The sequence below is a fragment of the Rhinolophus sinicus genome, chromosome 5, assembly GCF_057876585.1.
Source record: "Rhinolophus sinicus isolate RSI-liver-muscle chromosome 5, RSI-T2T, whole genome shotgun sequence".
In the NCBI taxonomy this organism is placed as follows: domain Eukaryota; kingdom Metazoa; phylum Chordata; class Mammalia; order Chiroptera; family Rhinolophidae; genus Rhinolophus; species Rhinolophus sinicus.
This window is the reverse complement of record NC_142505.1, coordinates 99525178-99551597: the sequence shown is the minus strand read 5'-3', so window position 1 is coordinate 99551597 and position 26420 is coordinate 99525178. Positions and strand designations below refer to the sequence as shown.

General features: G+C 34.2%; 1 long non-coding RNA gene across 1 annotated transcript in view; it reads right to left on the bottom strand.

Annotated features, from left to right (window-relative positions):
* The window catches only part of LOC148758296 (uncharacterized), a 1912057-nt gene extending 1892706 nt beyond the window's left edge, over positions 1 to 19351 (bottom strand). Inside the window, exon 1 of the long non-coding RNA XR_016021446.1 lies at positions 19067 to 19351. This is a non-coding gene — a long non-coding RNA (uncharacterized LOC148758296). The remainder of the gene's footprint in view (positions 1 to 19066) is intronic.
* Positions 19352 to 26420: the final 7069 nt, after the last annotated feature.

Below are 26420 nucleotides of genomic sequence, written 5' to 3'. Positions count from 1 at the left end.
CTAAAGCACTAGTTTCTTAGCCATCTCAGAGAACTCTGTTAAGATGTGGCTGGTTTATGGATTAGCTCAGGCTTTAGATGAGTGCACTAACGCATTTAGAAGTCAAGATTTGATGTGCAATACTTTTCAAACGATTCTATATACTTGGAAGCATTGAGCATTGGAATATACAGACACAACTTTGATCCTTGGGTTTCTCAGATCTTAGAATCAGTTATTCATCTCTATGCTAATTCCTTTATTCATTCAACAAATATTTGTTAAGCACACCTCTGTGCTGGCAGTATAACAAGAAATTATCATAAAATAAGTGCTGTTTAGGAAAAATGTACAAAACATATTTGTACTCTGGGGATGGGAGGGCTAGTTAGGAAAACCTTGCTAAACGAGTGATGAATCTGACAGAAGTCCCCCAATAGAGAGTGTTCTGGCAGACAACATAAAGACAAAGACAAAGTTTCTTTGTCTTTTTGTTTCCTCTTTTCAAAAAACTGAAATAAGTTCAATAGGCCAGAAGTTGGCTTATATTTTCTTTTACAATTTCAACATAAAGTAAATAAATGTATATTCTTGTGCTAAACGTGTTATGTAGAACCAAGGTTTTCCTTTCAGTGGATTCTGATCATTGGAGCGCTGAATATGGCTTTCCTATATAAATCACACCCTTAAAACATTAGGTAAAAGTTCAAGGTTGAGTTCTTTGAAGGTCAAATGAGATTGATACCTGTACAGAATTTTTCTAGATTCCAAAAAATGCCATATGAAAAAATTTAAATATCCTAAAAAATTATAAAATATATCAGCTGGATTCAACAAGTAACAAGAATTTACCACACTTATTTTTCTGCTTTTATGAGGCTGAGTTGATATATTATTAGGTTGGTGTGAAAGTAATTGTGGTTTGAAAGATTAAAAATTGCAAAAACCACAATTACTTTTGCACCAACCTAATGTAGGTAAATCTCAGTCACTGCCTCTTCTTGATAAAACTTTGGCATCTCAAAATTTATGAACATTTTCTTAGATATTCACACTGACATTAATAAAATTAACATTAACTCCTTGATGTCATTTAATTCTCAAGCTATGTTCAATTTTTTGACTGTGCGGGGGGTGGGGGGAGAGGGAGATACCGCTATTATTTCAAACAGATAAACAAGAACAACAAAAAATTCCCAGACTAATTAAACAAGATCCTCAAAGCATAAGCTTTAAAATGAAAAGTTGATGTGTGTATTTTATGTAAGAAATGAAGGACTTCTCTTCTGTGAAGAACACAATATTATCTAATACTTGCAGCATCTGAGACCATTGAGATCCAAACAGAAACAAATAAACACAAAAGCCCAAATTCCTTACACTAGAAGAAAATTTAATATCATCCCACTGATTTTTCTACAAGGAGAAATTTCTCAAATTAATTTGTTTCACACAGTTAACATAAGGAAGGAGTACCTGAAAATTCTAGCTTGATAATGAAGATATATATATAGTTTTAATTGTTGATTTTTAACCTTTCAATAATATTACGATGGGAAGTGATAAGAAAGAGAGCAAAGGTTACATTCCAAGTTAGGTATTACTTGTACCTTAGCTACTTTACAGTTAATTTCTTATGATTAAATAATGAAATAAACAATTGCGGGGCGGCCGGATGGCTCAGTTGGTTAGAGCGCAAGATCTCAATAACAAGGTTGCCGGTTCAATTCCCGCGTGGGATGGTGGGCTGTGCCCCCTGCAACTAAAGACTGAAAATGGCGACTAGACTTGGAGCTGAGCTGTGCCCTCCACAACTACACTGAAGGACAACAACTTGAGGCTGATGGGCCCAGGAGAAACACACTGTTCCCCAATGTTCCCCAATAAAAATGCAAGAATATTGGACTCATGGAGCAGCCCTATGTGTCAAACTCCAGCTAAGTGCATTACATGGACTCTCTCACTTAAATTCCACAACAATTATGTGGGGAGGTATTGTTATCTCTTATTTTAAAGGGGTAAACCCTGGTTTACAGAAACTATGTAAATTGACTGAGTTCTCACCAGTAAGAGGTAGGTCAGGATTAGAATACAGATATTTGGCAACAATCTGTGTGCTTTTTTGTTTTCCCTTTTTATGGTTGTTATTTTAATTATTTATTTGCTTGTTTACTTATTTATCAATTAATAACACTATGTGGTTTAAACTTCCAAATGCAAATAATTATCTGAAAAGACTTCCTTTGACTCCTAGTTTCTGCCAACTTATTACCATACCACTATTTTTCCTTTTTTGTTTAAGCTTCTACAGACTTATGAACACCCAAGAAGCCTCTATGCACATACATGCGTGTATCTGTGTATATTATTTTATTATTCCCTTTCTTATGCCAGGGCTAAAATATTTTCCATCCTTTTATGCATCTTCCTAACAAACACACACACACACACACACACACACACACACACACACACACACACCCTCCACCAGGTTGTATTTGAGAGTGACTAGGGTAGCAGACAGATAAATCTGTCATGTGTCAGTTCTCCGAGATTGGAAGTCATCTGCTACAATAGCATCACTTGAATTGTAGTAGTCTGATTACATTGATGGCTCCAACTACTGCCCTCTCTGCACCCTTGACCTTGGTTAGAGTCCTACCACATAGAATCTGCGTTGACCATATTAATTGTTCTGGTCAAGTGGAAAATAAAAATATTGATACCAGAAGCATCTTCACAAAGAACTTGAATGTTTATACTTTTTTTGGATGCCTGCTATTACCAAGAGGTCATGTCTGGGTTAGACTGCTGCAGGAAACCAAAATCTGTGTCATCCCAGCCAGCACCATCCTAAACTAGTCAATACCGGGCTGACTGACCAGGTGACCACAGAGGGATGGGCAAACCCAAGTTCCCCAACCATGACTGGAGCAGATCAGCAGACACAACCAACCAATTTATAGACTTGTAAGGAAAAAAAAAAAAACATGACCCCTAAGTTTTATGTAGTTTGTTAGGCAAGAAGTAGTAACTGATACAGCACATCCAGACTAGTATACTAACTAATCCCTATTTCGTTCAAATAAGCCATTTTGTTTGCTCCTCACTCATTCCTGTATTGCCTGAATTATTTAAGAAAATGTGTACCAAATATGTTTTTCTTTTGTTTAAAAAAAGTACCCAGCCACAAAATATAATTTTGTCTCAGTTTAGCCCTCATCACATTAGATAATAACACAATATTATCTATAACACATGATTATCATCATGATCAATCCAGTTCAAGCAATTTTAGTATTGCCAATAGAACTTCACCTTTATGCCGTCATCCCTTTTTATTAGGGGACAAATGAACAGTCACAACTAGAGAAAGACTGGTTGTTTCAGAAAGTGTGTTAAAAATCACCATGATTAATTATTTGAGGTTTTTGCTTTTTTTTCCATTAATAAAAATGAGGGATGCATGTCTAAAAGAGAAGTGAGTTCTTCAGTGTTAAAACATTAAGTCTAATCCAGTTAGTGATGTTTATGCAATAGAAGAGGCTTGAGAGAAAATCTGGGGCTGGGAGAGATATTTGTGAATTTTTTACAGTGAAATTATCCTAAAGTTCTCATATGAAAGGGACTGATGAAGGTTATCATAGATCTGAAAAAATGAAGGCAAAAAGAAAGGCATTATGGTAAACAATCTCATTTACTTGGATGCAACTGAGAAAATGTCTTTTACAATACTTGTTCTTGACCATTTAGAGTCATGCTGTCTTAGAATCTAAAGAAAGCTAAAAACTACAAAATGTACATGTGTACATGTCCATCAAGATTTGATATAATTCATAATAGTTCAGAAACTCTGACCCATCGATGGGGCAGAATCTGTATCAATAATCTGCCCCAGGTTAAGATGCCTTGCTAAAGAATATTTCTAACTCACATTCTTTTGTGAAATTAATTTTTTAATAGCATATGTCAGCATGGAAATGCATATTTTTCTGGAGCTATAAAAATCCACAGTGTGTGCAGAGACTTTAAATGATAGGAAAACTTATAGACTTTTCAAATTTTTCTGTTAGTTAATTAGAGTCTGACTGTTTTAGGATCCTGATATTTGGAATAAAATGTTGCGTTCCTGTGTCCACACTTTTCACTCAATGCCTTAACTTTGGTCAAAAGGAAATGATAGTTGTTGTTTTGTTTTCCAAGAGACATATTAAACAACAATGACAAAATGTCCTCTATAATGTTCTTCAAGCAGAAATATGAAAATTTTGCTTTTACTAATGAAAAATAAGGTGATCTCAGTTTCTGTAAGGATTCTCAAAGATTGAGGTCTCATGTGATTTTCAGTTCATTTAATATCTTTAAGATTTCATATTCAAAATGAGATTAATCTGTGTGTATATGTGTGTATGTGTGTGTACACTTGTGCTTCTCAGGTTTGAGGCCATCTTTTGTTTCTTCATGAATCATTGATCTAATCAGCTAATCAGTCTATTCAACTAAACATTGAAAATGAGTCATGTTATGTAAATATAGCCTAATAATAATTCTCGATGGCATTTATGTGTTTTGTAAGGATTTCCATACACCCATTAAATACTCACACTGATATATATAGGCACAATTATTACTCCCATTTAAAGAAGAGGAAACAAAGCTGGCCCAATGTAACACACAGCTGGAAAGAAAGAGTATATCAAACGCAGACTTCCAAGCCCATTCTCTAAAAGATTTTTGAGAGATGGCTTTCTTAAATAACAGATATTAGGTCTGAAATAAATTTCTGTAAGAGGACCAGGCATGGGTTGGAAATGAAAGGGTGCTTTAATCTTTATCAACTTTGAAGTTTATAGCTAAGCTATAACTTAAACTCATATATCCTCCATGACTAAGGCAGGACCTCTATAGCACATAATATTGGGGCTGTGATAGCACTCATCCGTACGCTGACACATCTGTTTTGGGTTTCTAACCATATACTCAACACTGTTATGTATGTCTGTGGGCTGACTATGAGCTAATGGTCTTCAGTCTGAATGACTGCCCACCATTGTTTCATCAGCATCTAGCATTGCACTTAGCCCATAGTAAATGCTCAAGTGTTTTCTGAAATCTAGAACTTGGAATGAAAGTTTATACAACATGATGCTCTGGACATGTGGGATTGAGATTGGCAAAATGATTAGGGGAGCTCAAGAATATGCCACCTGCAAACTTCTTAGAAAGAAATTCAGGGATATTAATTCACACAGTAGATAGTTTCCTGAAAAGCAACTGGAAAAATCACACTTTTTTCCTATTGATTTACATTATCTATTCAGAGCTCTTAGCCTTCATTTTGGATTGATTTTAGGTTGGCTCAATCTTCCTTTAATTGAACTCTGTTACATCCCCTTCTAATCTGCCTGTTTCATCTCAAGTAGTTAGTGATCTAAGCAACCACTACTCAGAAAGAATTCCACACACAAAAAAAGATCCCAGTATATATATATATATATATATATATATATATATATATATATATATATATATATATATGGTATATATATATATGTATATATATATGGTATATATATATGTATATATATATGGTATATATATATATGTATATATATGGCATAAATATAGTATCTAATAGAAAAATGACTTTTTGTCTAATAATATTTCAATTTTACATATCAATTTTTTAAAGGTTGACAAAAAATGACTTTTTGTCTAATAATATTTCAATTTTACGTATCAACTTTTAAAATGATTATAGCAGTAATCATTTTGAGAAAAGTTTATTGTGGAATAATTGCAGTATTTGAATTACTTTGCAGTGTAGAAATTATGAATCAACATGGTTCCTTACCAATGAATTTTGTTTCACTTCTAATTAATTGTCAAAACTTTTGCATCAGCTTTCTTTATTTTTCATGGAAAGCGTTCGTTATTCATAGGTAATTAAACTGTAGTCCAGCAAAATAATAAAAGGCATGGCTTTGGAGTCAGGCTAATCTAGGCTCCAAAGCCATTTCAGCACTCACTATACTTATATCTTTGGGCAAATTATTAAACTTCTTGGTCTCTAATCTTCATCACTGAAAATTACGGCATAATAACACAGGATTTTTAAGAAGATAAACTTCAATAAAATGGTAAACCACTTAACACAATGTCTAGTACGTGGTAGCTGTGTTTACTAGTATTGTTTTTGTCATTGCTTCATTAGTAAGTAAATACTGGTACATTACTGGTACTTCTGATTTAGGCTTTACTGTCTAAATAAGTTTTCTGGCCTTTAGCAAGAAACTAAAAATCCACCTTAAATATTTTACTGACTCAATCTAAAATCTAATGTTCTATAAATAATGGAACTTGGCTCAATAATAGCAAAATAAAATCTAAAAATGGAATGTTGGTTTTATTCAAAACAACCAATAAGATTGTTGATTCATTCTGCCAATTCAAGCTCTGTATTTGATAGCATTGTCATTAGAATTTATGATGCTTCTGAGAATGAGACTCAGACAGTTGGAAAAGTGTGGAAAATGCTTAAAAATATGACTTTGCTATAAATCATGACAAGTTCACTGGTGTTAAAGAAAACAATATGTGTCAGAGTATAATTACATCAACAAGTTTGTGAATCGCCTAGAAAGGTGACAGATACTTCTCATTTCCAAAGCAAAGTTAATGACCCTGAAACTATCTCTCTTCCATTCATTGTCTACAGTGCATGATACCGGGGGTGCCAAAAAAATGTATGCACATTTTAAGAGGTGTTATCTTAAAATGTGTATAGTACCCTCTGTATATTACAAATATAAATTCTAGCTAAACGTTACTCTACACATCCGTCAAAATTTATTTCTGTAATGAGTTCACTTCTAATTAATCCCCATATTTAATCTGTTCCACAGTTTGCTCTTCTAAGGTAAATTCACACGTAGTTGAATCTTCCAGTATTCCCTTACTCTGAGCTATAATTAATTTGGTGGTTCACAGGAGGATGGTATCCAAAGGCCAGGATGGCAGGCGTCCAATATAATAATTCCTATATTCCGAGGTTGGAGGAATACAGAGCTGGAAGAGAAATACTCACGTCTGCTGATAGAAATTTACTGTACCAGTTCCTCACCAATCAGATTGCCAATCGCACCTCATTAGCTTCCTAATTAAACTGTAAGTGTAATACATACATACAGGTCATGTTTTTGAGCTACTGAAATATATTCATTTTTCCAAAGGGCTAATCACATTAAATTACTGAACCTAGGAAAAATAAAATTCTATAGCTATAATAATTCAAAGTTTCCAGCATAAACCCATTTTTCAAAGTATTAAAAAAAAAATCTATCAAACAATGACATTATTATTCTTGGGAGTTTTTTTTTTTTTTTTTTTTTCCCTATAGCAATCAGATTTTAATTATGAAGTGAGCATCACATATGACAAATAACCAGTAAAATCAAGTGACTATCTTATGCCCAGTCAGCTTTCTTATTTCCCTTTTTGTTTATCCTTAGGAAAGTAGAAAAGATTTTTTAAAAAATTCAAAGCAAGACAGAATTAAATACAAATGCCAAGTGAAGAGCATGATAAAAATTTTCAAGTCTATGGGCACAAAAGCTATTTCTGCAGTATCCTTGCAGGGTGATTTCTTAAGTGGGAAATAGCTCTGATTTGACAATGGTTCATAAAAGTATTTTCATCAATGGAAATACTGCAATGAGACAATGCTTCCTGTCACTTAGAAACAAAGTCGACATTTATCTCTTTTTCACATGTAGGGCATATACCAGAAGCAGAAAAAAAAGTAACTTTTTTATTTGAGTAAAGTACATTAAAAGTAGTTATGTGGAATAGACAGACGGTTCTTGTTGCTACTGGAATTTTGTATAGGGAAAAGGCAGGATATTTATTAAGTGGATTGCATTTAGTGTCATATGTACTGTAAGAATGCAAAAGTACTTTGCTAAATTAGTAGACTATTAGATGAGTCAATTAATAAGGTAGACGTGGAGGGAGGCTTAGCACTGGGGACAATAGGGGACTCTGACAAAAAAGGCCCCCAAAACTATGGTTGTTAAGGATAATCTGTCAAGTGATTCCATCCAGACCAAATGAAGTTGTGTTTGGAAACTTGGAGGGAAAAGATGTTCTAGAAGTAAATACACATGAGCTAGTATTCTAATGTCTACATTGACTGACATTGCATAACAAATGTTACTTTCATAGAATTTGGTAAATGCAAAAACACTTTACTTTCTAGTAAAGCCATGATCCTCTAAAGTGGTAGTTGAATCATGTTTTAGAAGAGATTCAGCAATATTTCAAGGCAGATTTGAACTTTTTAATGATGGATTCATGCTGCCTTGTTTGAAAGAGACGATTGGTGAAATTCTGGCTTTTTACTTATTTCCTTTTTTTTTCAGGAATCTGTTTTGTAATGGATTTAGCTTTACAGAAACATGAGGATGATACATGGAATTCCCATATACCGCACACCCAGTCTTACCTGTTAATAACAGCCTACATTACTATGGTTCATTTGTCATAGTTAATGAACCGTTATCAATACATTATTACTAACAAAAGTCCATACTTTATTCACAATTCTTTAATTTTTACCTAATGTATTTTTTTTCTGTGCCAGGATCCCATCTCAAATGCCACTTATTTAATAGCCATGTCTTGTTAGGCTCTTGCTGACTATGAATTTCTGAGACTTTTCTTGTGTTTTAGGACCTTGATAGTTTTGAGTAATACTGGTCAGGTATTTTGTAGAATATCTTTCAGTTAGGATTGGTCTAATGTGGGTTTTTGGTTTTTTTTTTCTTTCCCATGATTATACTGGGGTTTGGGTTTTTGGAGAGGAAGACAACCAAGGTGAAGTGCCATTTTCATTACATCATATGAATGGTACATGCTACCAACATGGCTTACACTTGACCAAGTGTTCACAATTGCCCGTTTCTTACACTCTGCTTTGTTGTGACTAGACCAGGCTTCCCTCCTCTCCACAGACCCCTGAACTTTGCTTGCTCTCCAGCCTAAGCAAACAGTAAAATGCAGAACATAACTCTCCCCCGCCCCGACTTTTCCTAAAAATCAGCTGACTGTACTAAGATCTACCGTGTTTCCCCAAAAATAAGACCTAGCAGGACCATCGGCTCTAATGCGTCTTTTGGAGCAAAAATTAATACAAGACTGGTCCTATATTATATTATGTAAGACCCGGTATTATATCATATTGTATTGTATTGTAATTATATATTATATTATATCCAGACTTATATTATATTAAAATAAAACGGGGTCTTATATTAATTTTTGCTCCAAAAGATACATTAGAGCTGATGGTCTGGCTAGGTCTTATTTTCAGGGAAATAGGGTATCTCCTACCAAACCACACTGTTCATAATTCCCCCTGGTTTGCCCGGGGTATTAGTTGTTTGGCTGCCATCACAAAACACCACTGGATAGCTTAAACGGTAGAAATTAATTTTCTCAGAGTTCCAGAAGCTAGAAGTCCAAGATTAGGGTGTTGGCAGGTTTGTTTCTTCTAAGGCCTTCGCTTATAAATGATCCCCCTCTATCTGCATCCTCACACAACATATCCTCTGTAAGCATGCATCCCTGGTGTCTCTTAGTGTATCCAAGTTCCCTCCTCTTCCCTCCTGACTATAAGGATACCAGTCAGATTGGATTAGGACCCATACATTTGACCTTATTTAACTGTAATCACCTCTTTAAAGGTCCTATCTCTGAATACAGTCATAGTTTGTGGTATCGGGGGTTAGGGCTTCGATACATGAGTTTGGGGACACAATTCAGCCCATAACACCCAACTTTACCGTCCTTATTGCTTGTTCCTACTTACTTTATAAAAGAAAAGCTGTTTACTGCTTGATTTTGAGTCACTTACAGATCTCTAACATCTGAGTGTCATTCCTATTACAACAGAGTCATGTACCACTTAGCAACGCATATACATTCTGATAAGTGCCTCACTAGGCAATTTTGTCATTGTGCATAGAGTGTATTAACACAAACCTAGATGGGGCAGCCTACTACACACCTGGGCTATGAGGTATAGCCTACTGCTCCTAGGCTACAAGGCTATAGAGAACGTTACTGTACCAAACAACACCAGATTAAATCTAGTACAAGAGAAAATGATGCAATCAAGAGATGCAGTAAATACAAGATATATGAGGCTCCTGCCTATGTAACATGGCATACTGTTTTACAGCAAACTTTTTTTTTTTAATAAGTAGAAAGAGTACACTCTAAAGTAACGATAAAAAAGCATAGGAGAGTAAACCATAAACGAATAGCATAGCTATTACAATTATCAAGTATTATGTACATAATTAAATGTGCTATACTTTTATATGACTGCCAGTGCAGTGGGTTAGATTACATAAGCATCACCACAAACGTGAGAGCAATGAATTTCACTACAACATTAGATGGCTATGATACCACTAGGGGATAGAAATGTTTCACCTCCATTAAAATCTTGTGGATATGTGGTCCATGGTTGATCAGAATGTCATGGAACACATGACTGTAGCCTTTTTGAATAAAGCTTTTGCTTATCTAAGTCTGGATTTGTTTTTCTTTGACACACTATTGATGTTGACTTGGACCTCTTGGCTGAGAGGATGTGTGTCAGGTTTCTCTACTCTAAAACCCTTCTTCTCCTGGCCCCCTCTATGGAAGGAAGTCACTAAGAGCTATGAGCATCCAACACTTAAGCAGTGGGGAGTTATGCTTTCTCTCCCTGAGGATCAAGTATTCACATTAAGTATTTGGAAATCTACATGAAAGATTTGTCTATTTTCCCACTTACCTTTTCAATACTTTATGTCAATGGAATCGTGGATATTTATTTATGTTTTGGGTTGACTCCTGTATGTTACTGTTTTATCATTGATTTTTAAACCAACATTTTATGCAACATTCAGCGGATTCATGTATACATATGTAAATCTTATCCAAATGCTGTTACTATATCCTTGATCTGCATATTCGATTCAGATAAGGGTAAGGCCTGAAGCTCCAGCTGCTCGCCTCTATGCTTGTCTTGAAACCTAAGTTATGGTGTGGGAAATGTATAGGTAACCAACTGGTGCCTGTTTCTTAACATGGTGACAGCTGAGAATTATGGCTACTGTCACCTTGTCATAACAGCATTGAAGGCCAGAAGGTAGTAATGTTTCACCTAGTTTTGTCACATAAAGTTTAGGTGCTAAGTACTCATTAACTCAACCAACCTGCATACCCTTCAGCCATTCTTACAATCCAAGAATTCTGATAATAATGATCAACAAGGGGAAAACTACAATAGCCTTCCTCAACAAAAAAAGGAAAGAAAAAAAGAGAAAAAAAAAGAGGAAAGAAGGCTAAATGTGCACAATTGAAGATGAACTAAATCTTTACAATCCCTGAAACCTACAAGTAACTTGTATGATAGGATTTTTAAAATTTAGCGCAAGAGTGTTTCACACTGTTCGAGGGTATTGATTCACTCTCAGTATAGTTTCAGCAAATTTAAGAACGTTAGGAATTACTTTTATATCATAACTCTTCTTTGTGACCTTTTGTAATTCTTCCTCTTAATATTTTGAATTTTGCTAGATATACGCCAACCTTCTGAATTTTGCAAAATATAGGTATTTACGATAGCATTTGAACTTCATTCTGAGCAAGCAAATCAGTACATCTTAGAGTTCCTATGTGGGGGCATTACCTGTTTATCTACCTGTTTATTTTCAAACTAAAAATACCTACAAAAACATATACACAGACATACCAAACAAGCATTTCTGGTCGAAGGACTGGTGAAAGGTTATGTAGAATGGAAGGCTTAACCTGTTATTTAAGTAGAGTGAGCTATAGATTGTCATATTTAAATCAGGGAACTAATTAGGCAAGTGTTTGAAGACTTTCCCATAAAAAAATCATAAAGTTTGCTGTAAGTATTATTATAATGAAGATGCACACTGTATTTTGTGTTTAAAGTAACTTTGAATTCTATAACAACTATACTTTTTTCAATGACTTCATAAAATGAATTGGGATGATTCAGCCAAGAATTGGTAATGATCAGAGTGCTTGATTTCCAAAGGAATCGATTCAAGCGGGAATATCTGAAACAAAGATTGTCATTGACTAGGTTGCTTTGACTCTGACTGAAGAAATGTAACAAACTGTTGTGATTTACACTGTATATACGGTACCAGATTCAATATCTTAAGAATGTTTGAGGGAACGGTAACTCTTTGGCTAATGAACCAGTCTGACTTAAATGTAGCAAACAGATCCATTGTTTTTGGCTAGAGACGCTAAGCCACAATAAGGAGAAGCTATTCACATTTTTATGACAGGACATAACATAACACAGATATTTTGACACGTCCGTGATTTAGACAATTTGCTTGAAAATAACTATAAATTCTGGGAATGAAAAAGAAAACTGCACTCAGTTTAATTTCAGCATTTTTAGGAGGCATATATTTCAGACTTGTAAAAGAAACAGACGAAAAAAATAGAAAAGAAAATGAGTATAGTTGCTCACAAGGATTGCTTACTGAAGTTGATTAACTAATTATACATTTTTAAAACACTTTACACTTTATATTTTTATGATTGCTTCCTTTCTGTTTTTCTACTGGCTCTTGCGTATCTTGTAAAGTCCCACTAAATAGTATGCCAATTCTTAGAATAGAATTGTGAATATCCAATCCTAATGGTTATAGGTTTTGGGATACACAGAAATGACTCATTTCTAAGTCCTCGAGCAAGGTATTTCACCGAAACTGTTCTAGCTTGTCATTTTTAACCAGGGATACTAATTTTTACTTCAACAGTTTTTATAATTACATAATATACATAAAGTGTCTAGAATGACATATGGTAAACATTCAATCAGTATTAGTAGCAGCAGCATCAGAAGCAGTAATAGTAATTATTAGTTATTATAAAAGTTTCCTTTGATCGGGCAACATATCTCTAATCACAACTTAACCAAAGGTCTACTCTGATATTTAGAAGGGGGGAGAAGTTAACTGAATCTGCTTGGCTTCTTCTTTTCCCTTGCTCCATTCTATCAGAAGTAAGGAAGAGTATTTTGTGTCTATTACATTAGCCACACGTGTCTAACTCTTGGATGGAATTTTACAGTGGACTTATTTTCCCCCACCTTTGTAAGGTTTGCCCTCCATGTATTTAAGTAGAGTGGGCCGAAGATTGACCTAAAGTGGATTTAAATCAGGGGACTAATTTAGATGGTAAGACTTTGCTTCTTGTAACATGACCCTCATCCAAGCAGAGTCTATTTTTACCTTCCCACACAAGTGGAAACGAACACCAAGCACCAATCACTGACAGTGGAGGTTGTCTCGGTTATTTCACCCTCATCAGCTTTGGCTTCATGACAGTGCTTTGACTAGAGGGAAGGTTATTGAGTGGTTTGGGAGATCTGACTACAAAATGCATCATACATTTTGAACTAAGAAAATACCGAAGATGGGTTTTCTTACCCTTGTTCAGACACTTTGAAATGTGGCTGTAAAAAGTGGATAGAAAGAGAAAGGGAGAAATAAGGCAACGGGATGCATAATTTTAAAGAACTCAGTTATGGGGGAGTGCCAAGAGAGTCGCTCTGTGGTTCATAAATCTGTCTGCTGTTTTCAGTGTTATTCTAGCATGTACCTCTCTTGCTTTTGTTTCATCTGTCTGGATGAATTAGCCAGCAAAGCATCATAAATAGTTAGCAAGTACTACCTTCCTTTAGGGAAAGGAATTATTTTTCTGATTTTCTTGTTAGTTTGAGCTTTGAATAAACTGTTAGGAAATCAAAATAATTATTATTCCTATAACCTACTTCTTTCTTTATGCCTTAATCACTAAAACTACTAGAGGAACTAATCATTGTAAACCCTGTGAACCGTGAAATTTCCCACCTTGACCAATGATGTCATTCAAAATGTATTTAAAATAGGTTACCAGGTAACTCACATTCCTCACTCAGAAAACACTGTCATATTTATTATCTATCCTTTTACATATATATTAATACTGTTGTAGGAATTTGTTGAGTCTACCAGATGCGCTGCATTGATAGGGCAAAAAGCGCATTTTTATTTAAACAAGGAATTTACACAGCCGACTGTGGTCTCTTGCCATTTTTATGCACTTCACAGCCTGTGTTCTAATTTTAAATTAGGGATCTGATGTGTATATTTATACATAGCCATACTTGAATCAACCTGTAACTGTAAACCTTTGGGGAGTGATTGTGTTTGAACATCTGGACTTACCACATGTTTTCAGTTGGAAATGAAACATCATTTAGAAGACCTAGGTTTCAAAAAAAGAAGAGATGGTGATGACATTCTATAGCTGTTCCAGATGATTAGAAATGTATTCTGCAAATCTGATTGAGCATTTATTGTAGTGAGTAGGGGTGTAAAATGAAATTTGAAACTGAAGTACTTTTACTAAAATGCCTAGCATATGTCTTTCCCTTATTTCACACAAATGTTTTGATTACTGTTTGAGCAAAAATAACAACAAATTGAATTACATGACAATTAATCTGTTCCATATAACATTTTCTATGAAAAAAATCAACAATTATTTGCATTCTGAAAAAACAGATTCTTTGTAATAATATCAATCTTCAAGGACCAAGTCATATTTTGTGTTTATTAAATACAGATTAAGCATCACATACTCTCTTTTGAAGTGCTAATATAATCTCTTTTAATCACAACTAGAAACTTGCCTTCATTAAATAATTGCCTATGGTTAGTATATTTTCTTATAATACTTAAAAGAGAATATTGATCCTGCCTTCTCTTGTATAATCTGAATTAACCTCTTTATTGGAACCCTATGGTTTATATTTACAATGCATGTTTCCATCAGCAGAAACTAATTAATTGGACTCTGTAACCTTCTAAGAGTAACCTTAAAGCATATAATATTTGCCTGTGCAGATTAAAGAAAGCACTGGGAGCTAATTTGAGCAGAACTTTCCTGAAATGTCAGAAACCCTTTAATCTGATAAAGAAAGTTCATGTAAGGAAATCTCTTTAATCTTTGACTTGCACACACTACAAAACCAACAATTTAACCTTTCTACATATGTGCAAGTTCATTTATCTTGTGATATATACTGCTATCATGTAACATACAAAATACTGTATAAACTAAGATAGTCTTGCCATTTAACATGTACACAGTTTTAAGGAAGCAAAGGCGTGGGAACTTTGTTTTAAAATTAGGATAGTTGCCATTGTGAGTTCCCACATACAACTGTGGTTAAAAATCTACCTCACTTTGCCTGGTGCTTAGGTTTCCAAAAAGGTGTGAATAAAACATTTTTTTGTTTTTAAATAAAACGAATGGCCTTGAATGAGCTTGTTTTTTAAAAACTGTTTTAACTAGCTTTTTTGGGGAAAAATACTTTTAAAGGTACATTAAACTTTACAATGAAACATTTTACTGAATGAACAGATTTTCCTGTTTTTCAATTCTTTGAAGCAGAGCACACCTGTCACTCTATTTTTAAAGATGGTTGTGTAATAATGCATACAAATATTGTTCCTTGGATACTGAGATCATATTTTTTCGACATTGGATGTTTATGACTTGCAGGCTTCTGTAACATGACCTTTAAAACATCGACTGTAATTGACTTCAAAACAGCCAATCAGCATTTTAATATTAATATTACACTTAACATTTTTGGACTCTTGTATTTTACATTTAGATAACCGAAATTGCACAATTATTTCAGTCCAAAAATTCATCCTAAGGGTCAGTATTATTAACTTGTGCCTGTGGGCAGCACAAGGAAGCTGCCACTTGTCCATTCTACTATGTCACTGAGATCAGCAAGGAGCTTTGATTTCCAGGATCCACATCACAGTCAAGAATATTTTTAAGTGAAATCACTGAACCAAAAAGCTAGCTGGAGGTCTCTCATGACTTATTCTAGCTTGTTATTTCAAAATTTTTTAGTTGTAGTTATTTCTATCAGTGCTTCAATTATAAAGTCATCATGAAAAGGGCTTGGAATTATGGATTTTGGGGGGGTTTTGTTTGTTTGTTTTTGTAATTTCAGAGGAACTGTCCATGATGCCAAATGAAAGATTCATGTGATACCCCAGAGCTGTCAAAATGAAATTCCTGTAGAAAACCAATGAGGGACAATTCGGTAGACCAATGCCACCACAACAATGAAAACAGTGTCTATTTCAACAAGTTATAAATAGTTGATATATAAGCAGATAACAAAGTTTAAACTCCTCTTACAGAACAAGGAAATAAACTCTTTTTAGTATTGTTACATAGCCAAGCCTCAAAACTCACTAAACCAAGCTCCATCTGAGATAATATGCTCTGTGCCACATAAAACTCAAAATATGTTACATGGAGTGTAACAATAACCATATCATCTAATTTTGCATTATTAAAATTTCAGAAAAGCTTCCAAATTGTGATCTAGTTCAATATAAATGATATTGAATGGAAACTTTTCCAAACTTTCTCAATTATAAACAAATTGAGAGCAAGTACATATTCCTGCCAATATGTCTTGGGCAACTTTGGCATAATTATTTAAAAATATTATTAATATGATGAATAGTCTCTATAATTTAAAAAAAAAGTTTCTCATTAAAATGGTTTAAAACTTGAAGGCCTTGGAAATCATTTACAATTGGAAAAACTAGACATTTACAGTTGGAAAAATTAGACATTTACAGTTGGAAAAACTAGAGTTTGGGGAAAAAAGATAAAATGAGCATGATACTAAATGTAATCATAAATCATGTAATCATATTGCTCTGATGTGTACAAATACAATGATGGTACTTTTGTAGCATATTAAAGAAAAAATCTAGAACATGTCTCCTTTTAGATAAAAGATATAACTGTACTGAAAAATGTGGGGTAAGTAATTTTAAAAATAATGGTAAAAAGTTTCCAAATAAAAGCACATGTATCATTTTGTGGAGTATATGCATTCCTTACACAGAAAGAAAAACTCATATAAGTTATGTAAATTATAAAAAACAAACAAGATGGCGGAGTAGAATACTGAATGCCAACTGTAACTGAAATTTTTCTTAAAATATATTTTAAAAATAAAATTAAAAAGAACATTAATAAATTTAAAAATCGAAAAAGTTTATAAGTAACTTTTCCAAAAAATCTTTTAGACAAGATATAAATTTGGTAATTGCATGTTCAAATATGGTAGCTATGTAAAAGAACAGTTATTTTTCAATCAGATATTTGGCCATTGGGACTTAATTCATGCTTGAGAGTTAGTATTCTTGATACTTCTTTTTCCCTGCCAGTCATAAAAGAAAATAGCATTTACTCTGTTTACTGAAAATATTCTGCCCTTTACAGATTGTAAACCTCCTCTCTATTCTTTCATCATTCACTTTTTTCTTTCAAATAATTTAACATACTGACATATATTACACATCAACTTTTCTTGATTTTTTTAGTACACCTTAGGAGAAACTCTAAAATGAATTCTTTATATTCATGCCAGTTATCAACTTCCCAACAGTCCTAAAAAAGTCACTGCAGTAATAATTCTTTCCTCCTTTAATTTTCACATCCTCAGTCAATTGAATATTTTACATACACTCCCCACGGATTTAAACCTTTTGTAAGTGAAATTGGAAAATGAAATAAGTCATGCATAGGAACAAGAATCACAAGTCTTCCAATGAATAATGTATTTTTGCATGCAAATGCTTCTATTTTCACAATACTTTACTGTTAAACATGTGCTCCTCTAGAATATGCTTTAATCTTATGCTACATATTTTTTATTGTATGTAAGAGTAAAACCCAGTGACTGCCAAGTGTCATCCTAATGATTCCAGGTTATCATTTACATACTTCATGTGAGGGAATCTGATTAGGAGCAACTTTTAGAGAAAATACGGTTACAAGAAAGCGCATTATAGACACACAAAGACAAAAAACATATATTAATTAGGGTTAAGTTAAAATGTCAAGTAAAAATGGCTTTATAATTAAAATTGTCTAGTGCTTTTAGCACTGAGCATATACAGCAATATAATTTGACTACTAAGTTATTGGGAACCTGAATGGGACAGCAGAATATATCCAAGTTACAAGTACCAGCACGACAAGATGCTCTTGTCTAAACTCAGTAGAGCAAAATTTTACAAACCTGTTGACAATATTACTCCTAAATTCTCTACAGACTTGTAACACACTCTTAATATGTCTTTGATTAGTTTCCTAAGCAGTATCAGCAACAATGAATGATCTCACCTAAGAGCTAATTATATAAAGTATATTTATGTAAATTATATATGCATATAAAATGACACGCAAAGGAGCACAGTGATAAAAGCAAAGGTACATTTTAAGCAGAAAAAGAAACTTGAGACTCAGTAATATCATACAGTGTTTGAATTATCAATGTCCTCGTATTTTCTATTAACATAACCAGCATTTCACATGTTTGTGCTACCTGTTTATTACACACAGATAAGCTCATGATAACACCTTCTAGGTAAGACTATCATTGCACATGCTTGTGAGTGAGATTATTACCTCACGTCATGATTAAATCAAAATTTATAAGTTATATGCCTCATCATGGGTTTTCCCCAACTATTAATATAAAAGTTTAAATAAAAAATCACAAAGCATATATACAGCACAATACTGTAGCCAGGGGAGGATTATGGCTTATACAAATGACAGTGAATAACTTGGCACATTTAGAAATAATATATATTAGGAATTGCATCTCAGACCACAGTTAGAGCTCAAGCTCCCAACTATGAACGCAGAGCTCATGGAGATGCAAATCGTCATGTACATTCCTCTTAGAAAAGATTTGGCAGTTCCTTCATTTAATTGCAGTTTTTCTTCCAAAGTTATTTACTTGAAGGCAGACTAATAATTGAGAAAAAAAACAACAGCAGTTCAACAGAAAGCAGGCATTATCTTAAAAAGTAGTCGTGATGAAAGTGTGTAAAACTACAATCATGTAACACATAGATAAATCTTGACTGTGTCTTACCTGAAGGAGCAGTGTCTTGATAGTGTGGAGTGTTGACAAGACGCAAGTCTGTAAATTAGAAAACAAGGGGTGTTTACACTCCCAGTTTTAAGGGAGCTAGAGTGCTCTATGCATAAGTAATAAATCGCCTCTTCAGAGTCGTCCTGACCACGGTGATCCTGGGCAACGGTAGCCTGCAGATGCTGCTCCTGCTGCTTTCTGCCTTTGCACAGACACCTAACATGTGAGTGTGCCAGAGAGCATCCTTTCCCCCCACCCCCCTCCTTTTTGCGTGGTTTTTCTTCCTCCGTGTCTCTCTCTCTCTCTCTCTCTCTCTCTCTCTCTCTCTCTCTCTCTCTCTCTCTCTCTCTCTCTCTCTCTCTCAGTCTCAGTCTCTCTCTCTCTCTCTCTCTCTCATCACTAATGGAGAGTTACCGTTCGGCTTATTCAGCAGACAGTCAAACAGGAGAACAGGCTGGCAGGCAACAGTGCAGCCCTTACTCTCCTGCTGAGACACATGAATGTGTTGTGAATTAAGACAAAGCCCGGACCAGAGCAGTGCATTACTACCTGACACAGCAGTGGTATGGTCTGTCTGCACCAAGACTCCGCAGGCAGCCAGGAGGCCGGGCTGAGGGGTGGACCACATCCCCCTGCCCTCCCTCCCGGGAACGGGAACGTGCATCATAAACTTTGGCTCAGGACTTTGCTTCCCCTCTAGAAGATCTTGTTTTCTGTTCTGTTATCATCAACTGTCTGAACATCGTGAACAGAAGTGTTTTACTTAGTTTTCAACTAAGTTAAACCTGGAGAACCTAGCTAATCCCCCAAGTTGTTGCCAAAGTAACTGGATTTTCTAACTTTTAATGATAAAGATCAGCTGTGGTAGGCCCCAAATAAATGTTTTCATGGTAGTGGAAGATGGATTTCTTTAGTCTGAGTATTCCCAGAGGGGCTGAGTGGGAAAGTGTTGGGGGCTGAGGTGAGTAGACAAACAAACAAAAAGCATCAGTATCTCACAGGTGCCAAAAATAGAAACTGAGATGAAGTAACTGAAATTGATGAACGGGGCTGAAAGAACATAAGTGCAAAGCAATGAACAGAGTAAATAAATGGGACTCACTGCTTTCCTATAGCTACAATTCAGGTTTCATAACCGAAAGAGATCCTACTTACATAGTCTGTGTTTTGCAGTTATTGCAAGTATTAATATATAAATAAACATATACCCTGCATTCAGGAAAGACTTAGTAGATAATAGCCTGCAGGTGTTTGCCTAAGGAAAGTCAAAGAATTTTTTTCATATTAAAGAAGCTACAGGAAGTTGCTCAACTATGGATAAAAAGCTTTGGGTTACACAACTCAAATGTTGGTCTCCATCAATTTACGCTATTAGGATGAGTCTTTTAAAATGTACAGTAATATAATGCACACTTTAGTCTTGGAAAATTAATTAAATATAAGTTAGGATTAGATGTACCTACAGATGCCAAAACACTTGAAACAAACAATGGCTGAGTTAAAATATCAATTTGTTTCTGTCTCTCATGAAGATGAAGTATGGCTGGCTGTGAGCTCCATGACCACCAGGGATCTGGCTTCTCTTACTCAGCCGTCCTCAGTATGGTTCAGATGGTTATTCAAACTGTGGCTATCAAATCAATACCTAAACTTCAGGAAGAGAGAAGGATGAGGAGACTATGCTCCCTATTTAAGGATATATCCTGGAAGTTGCACATGACATTTCTCTGACCAGAAATTAACCGCATGGACAGAGCTACCGTATTTCCCCGAAAATATGACCTAATCAGACCATCAGCTCTACTGCGTCTTTTGGAGCAAAAATTAATATAAGACCAGGTCTTATATTACATTATATTATATAAGACCAGGTATTATTATATTTATATTGTATTATTATATTATATATTATATTATACCCAGTCTTATATTATATTAAAATAAGACTGGATATTATATTAATTTTTGCTCCAGCTGATGGCCTGGCTATGTCTTATTTTTGGGGAAACACAGTAGCTGCACGTTAGCCTGGAAAATAGTGTATCTATGTGAAATGACCACGGACATGGCTAAAAATCTGAGTATTATCTTACTAAAGAAGATGGAAACTATGGAATGTGGGGGGAAATAACAGTATCTGCCATATAGATACTGTAAATGATGCCTCAATATCTATTCCACGTTTATCCCATTGCATAACAGCCACGTAATTCAGGGAATTGATTCCATCTCCAGCAGGGGACCCTGTTTAGTCTACGCTAACCATGGTAATGTCACGATCACAAGACATTGTTAAGGAGCCCAGGCCTGAGCCAGTCAGAGCATGAAATTCACTTGGGGGCAGTTATTGACTCAAGGATGGCATTTTTTTTTTTCAAAACACTAACCTAGTCTCTACTCCTTCAAACAGAAGGGAAGGAGAATTGTTCAACATGGAAGAAAAGATTTAGGATCCAGTTTTCAGATGAATATGACAGTAGGGAGAAAGAAAGGCATTGGGTACTTGAAATCCATGAACTTCTGGATTAACCAACTCTGAAGCCAACACTAACTCTAAACTTCTACTTATCTGCACCAATATGTTGTATTTTTAAAAGTCACTTTGATACGGATTTCTGTTAATAACCAAAAGCATTCTCAATTCTATATGAAATTAAGCACTGTTATTAAGGATTTGGTATATAATTCCTTGTTCTCAGTCTTAATATCACGTGTAAAATCCCATGGCTCAGTGATATCTATTTTTAAGTTAACAACAGAAACTCTAAATGACGTATTAAATTTCTACTTACACCAGACCTTCAAACTATCAATATGTTTATCTGAAATTGTTTCTAACAATTTAATTTTTCTAAAAAACTTAATCTGGCATTCCATTAAGATTACTAGAAATCAAATTTGTTTATGAGTTGGAGCTATGTCACAAGCTCAATAGATTTAAATAACTGTTGTTTTGTTGCAATTACTACTTCTCAGGATTTGACCAGAATAACAGACTATCCTGTGTGTTTTTACTCTCCCTTCAGTTCATTAACAGTAATTACTGTATTTTAATAGTTGACAGTTGTCCTTGGATATGTTTACCGGATGTCAAATCCTGCTTTAAATATGTGTAATATATGAGCTCACGTAATCTTCACCACAGCTTTATAAGGCATATATTACTATTATTCTCATTTTATGAATTAAGGAATGGAATCACAGACAGAAAAAATTGCACAAGAAAAAAAGAAACTCTAAATAGTCACAGGTAGATGAAGGAAATTGATTTTACAATTAAAAAAAAAAAAATCCCACAAGCAAAACAAAACACTCCAAGCAAAACAAAACAAAACCAAAAATCCCACAAGCAAAACAAAACAGGCCAAATGACTGTGCTTGTCAATTCAACATTCAAGAAAGAAATGACATCAACCAAAACTTCACAAGCCCTTTCAGTAAGCAGAGTAAGAGGAAACACTGACCAACTCATTTTATGAAGCCAGAAACACCTTGATAACAAAGCTGGAAAAAGACATCAAAAAAAGAAGAGGCCAAAAATATACCTACCATGAACTAAGATATAAAAGTTAAAAACTAAGATAAAAATATTAAAAAACAAAACAAAAACACCACACAATAAAACTTGTAAATTAACATAATTAAAAAGAAAAGTTATATTATCATCTTAATAAATGTAAATAATTTTTGAACATTTCAACCTCCATTCATAATAATTAGCATTGCCTGGCCTTTCCCTTTTTATTCAACTTTGTATCAGATGTTCAGCCAGTGCAATAAGAAAAAGAAATAAAAGGCAACCAGATTTCAAAGAAAGAAATAAAGCTATCTTTATTACCAATCAGTATGGTTATGTATATAGAATACCCTAAGGAATTTCAAGAATAAAAAGGTATCAGAATAAGTGAATTGAGTAATGTCAAAGAATACGAGTAAATATATCAAAGTCAACTGTATTTCTAATTAGTGTCAATCAAAAATTGTAAAACAAATACACATAGACATATGTATATGTACACATATATATATATACACATATATAATTTATATACTTTAACACAGTATCAAAACTTGAAATATTTAAGAATTAAATTACATATACATGCATACTGGAGGTGCCAAAAAAATGTGTACACATGACTTGTATTCATCTTTCATTATCGATATATTGAGTATTACAATTTTAATACAGTTTTTCCCTAAAATTTGTGTACATTTTATTGGCCATATATTATATATCACAAAAAAGACATCACAAAAAAGAAGAGGCCAAAAATATACCTATCATGAACTAAGATATAAAAGACCTTAACAGAATATTGCAAAGAAAATCCAGAAATATATGAAAAACATATTATAACCATGAAGGTTTTATCCCAAGAATTCAATTTTGAGTTCATATTTAAAAAAAAAAAAACCACACACTAAAACATGTAAATTAACATAATAAGAAAAGTTATATTATCATCTTAATAAATGTAAATAATTTTTGAAAAATTCAACCTCCATTCATAATAATCAGCATATATATATATATATATATATATATATAAAACAACTCCACAATTACAAGAATAATAATTTGATTTAAAAATGAGCAAACAGTTAAATAGATACTTCACAAAAGAAGATGTACAAACAGGCAATATGCACACGCAAAATGCTCCAAGTCATTACTTGTGAAGGAAATGCAAAATAAAAGTATAATGAAGTGAACACACCCCCACTAGAACAGTTAAAATTGAAAGGACTAATGCTGTTAAGTATTGATGATAATGTGGATTAACTGGAAATCTCATACAATGTAACTTCAGGGAATTATTTGTCAGCTACTTATAAAGTTAAATATGCATGATTCAGGAAATCCATTGCTCAGCATAAAACCCAAGAGAAATGGGGGGGGGGGGGATTAAGGCGACAAAAGACTTGTACATCAACACCCTTAACAGCTCTTTATTAATAGCCAAAAAATAAACAGGAAAAATAATTTCTATCAACACCTGACTAAATAAATTGTGGAATATCTATACAGTAGAATGCTTCTTAGCAATAAAAAGGAACATACTACTGATACATACTACATGCATGAATTTGTAAGATTCTGTAAGATTACACTTATGTACAATGCTAGAAAAACAGTGTAGCTGACAGAAAAAAGATTGGTGTTTGCCTGAGGGTAGGGAGACAAGAAAATAACTGGCTACAAAATGACAAGGGTAATTTTATGGAGAAAGGAACCATTCTATGTGTTGATTGTTGTGATGGTTACCACAGATGTACACATTTCTTCAAACTCTTCTAACTTTATGCTTAAAACAGGTATATGTCATTTTATGTAAATTATAGCTTAATAAAGTTAACTTAAAAAGACATGAGAGAGAAGCTGAGACACTGAACGTGAAGTAACTTTCTCAAGATCACACCAGTAGTAAGTAGTAGAACTTCAATTTGAACCCTAATTTACCTTTTATCCCCTCTTAACCATGCATTTCTGCTGAATCTTGGTAAGTTTAGAAATAGTTTTATATTTCTAAAAATATAAATATTTTTCTCATTTTCTCAAAACTGAGAAATTTCAGGCAAACAATAGTACAAGCAAAGAATCAAGGAGAGATGGTCGGCGTTCACCTGAACCAGAACTAAAATGTCCTTAGAACTGGAGACAATTCTAGAGATGAGCTCCCCAATCTATTCTTCTCGGTGTCTTTCTAAATATTTCAACTCTCACTACAGATGATTGATTCTTACACTCCTGTCTATAATCTTAACTTTGAGTTTCTGCTGATTTGTCTTAGTCTTTGTCTTAATCAACTCAGACTGCTATAAGAGAATGCGACAGACAGGCTAGTTTGAACATCAGGCATTTATTTCTCACAGTTCTGGAGGCTGGAAAGTCCAAGGTCAAGGTTCTGGCAGATCCAGTGACTGGTAGAGAGCCCGCTTCCTGGTCTTGTATCCTCACATGGCAGAGAATACAGAGTGAGACTTTTTTCTCCTCCTTTTATAAAGGCATTGATTCCATCATGGAGGCTCCACTCTCATGACCTGATCTAATCCTAATCACCTCCCAAGACTCCCACCTCCTCATACCACTCCATCAGGGTTTGGGTTTTCAACATACAAATTTTGGGGGAACGAAACATGTCGTCTATAATAGTCATCCTTCCTGCTTTATAGCAACTTCATTTTGCTACAATCCCTCATAAAGTACCCCTTTACAGATCTCTTTCTGCCTAACATTTCCCACTCTCTCGTCCAAATTTCCAAGAGAAAAAAATCTGAGTGGCCCAATACATTTGGGCTAATTCACAATAACAGCCTTATCCTAGGTCATAGGCAAGCTATCCATTGGCTTTCCGTGGGTATAGTGCCCCATCTTGGATCTGTCGGGTATGGCGTAAGATAAGGTTTATGTGGTGAAAACATGCCTGTCTGGGTGGGCTTATGAGTGTGGTAAATGCCATTATTAGCATATCCAGGTATGGTATGTCAGTTTCAGTTTCCTCTGAAATTATTGCCAATATTTGTGAAAGGAATATGCATATGAATATATCTATACATTCATTTATGCAAACATAGACACACATATCTAAACACACACAGACACATAAAGAAAAATATTCCTCTTGGGCAGCACAGATTCTAACGACTTTAAAGATTTAGCCCAGGTGAAGGCCACACATTCTTTCCCCTATTCTCATTTTGTTTATTGTCATTAAATTACTCTTTTTAGCAAATTTCAAGAATATATGTTGTATGCGTGTGCACGCATGTGCATGCTCAGACATAAAGATAATTTATTTATCTTTGATGTCACAGAAAAATAATGTAACATGCTTTACGTATAGATTATTTTTTATTTTATATTTAAGTAGAATTCTTGACATGCAAATAAACAGGGTTGCTTTTAATTTTCGACTCTTAAGGAATACCAAATTTGAATGTACAGACTCATCCCAAGCCTCCTACACTCAAAACTCCTCCACAAGTCAAAACAGTGAACGATGACCCATAAATAGATAATTAAAACAACAGAAGAGGCTAATAAGTAAACATTAGTCGTGCCTACTGAATGGGGTGAGCACAGTTCAACCCACTCAAAATTCGGTTAGCAAATTAGTTTCTAATATCATAAGGAAACATTATTTCATTTGACTTGAGTTTTTGTTGGTTTTATGAATGAAGAAAAAATACCATCATAAAATTGTGAGATAAAATTTGGCCTTAGTAAAGCTCAGCCTGAATTAGCAATTTTCTTGTTACAGGGCAGAAAATGGAAAGTTTGAATGATGCATAAAATATTAGTGCAAAAATAACATTCTGAGAAAATATGTATTTGAAAGCGGCATTATTA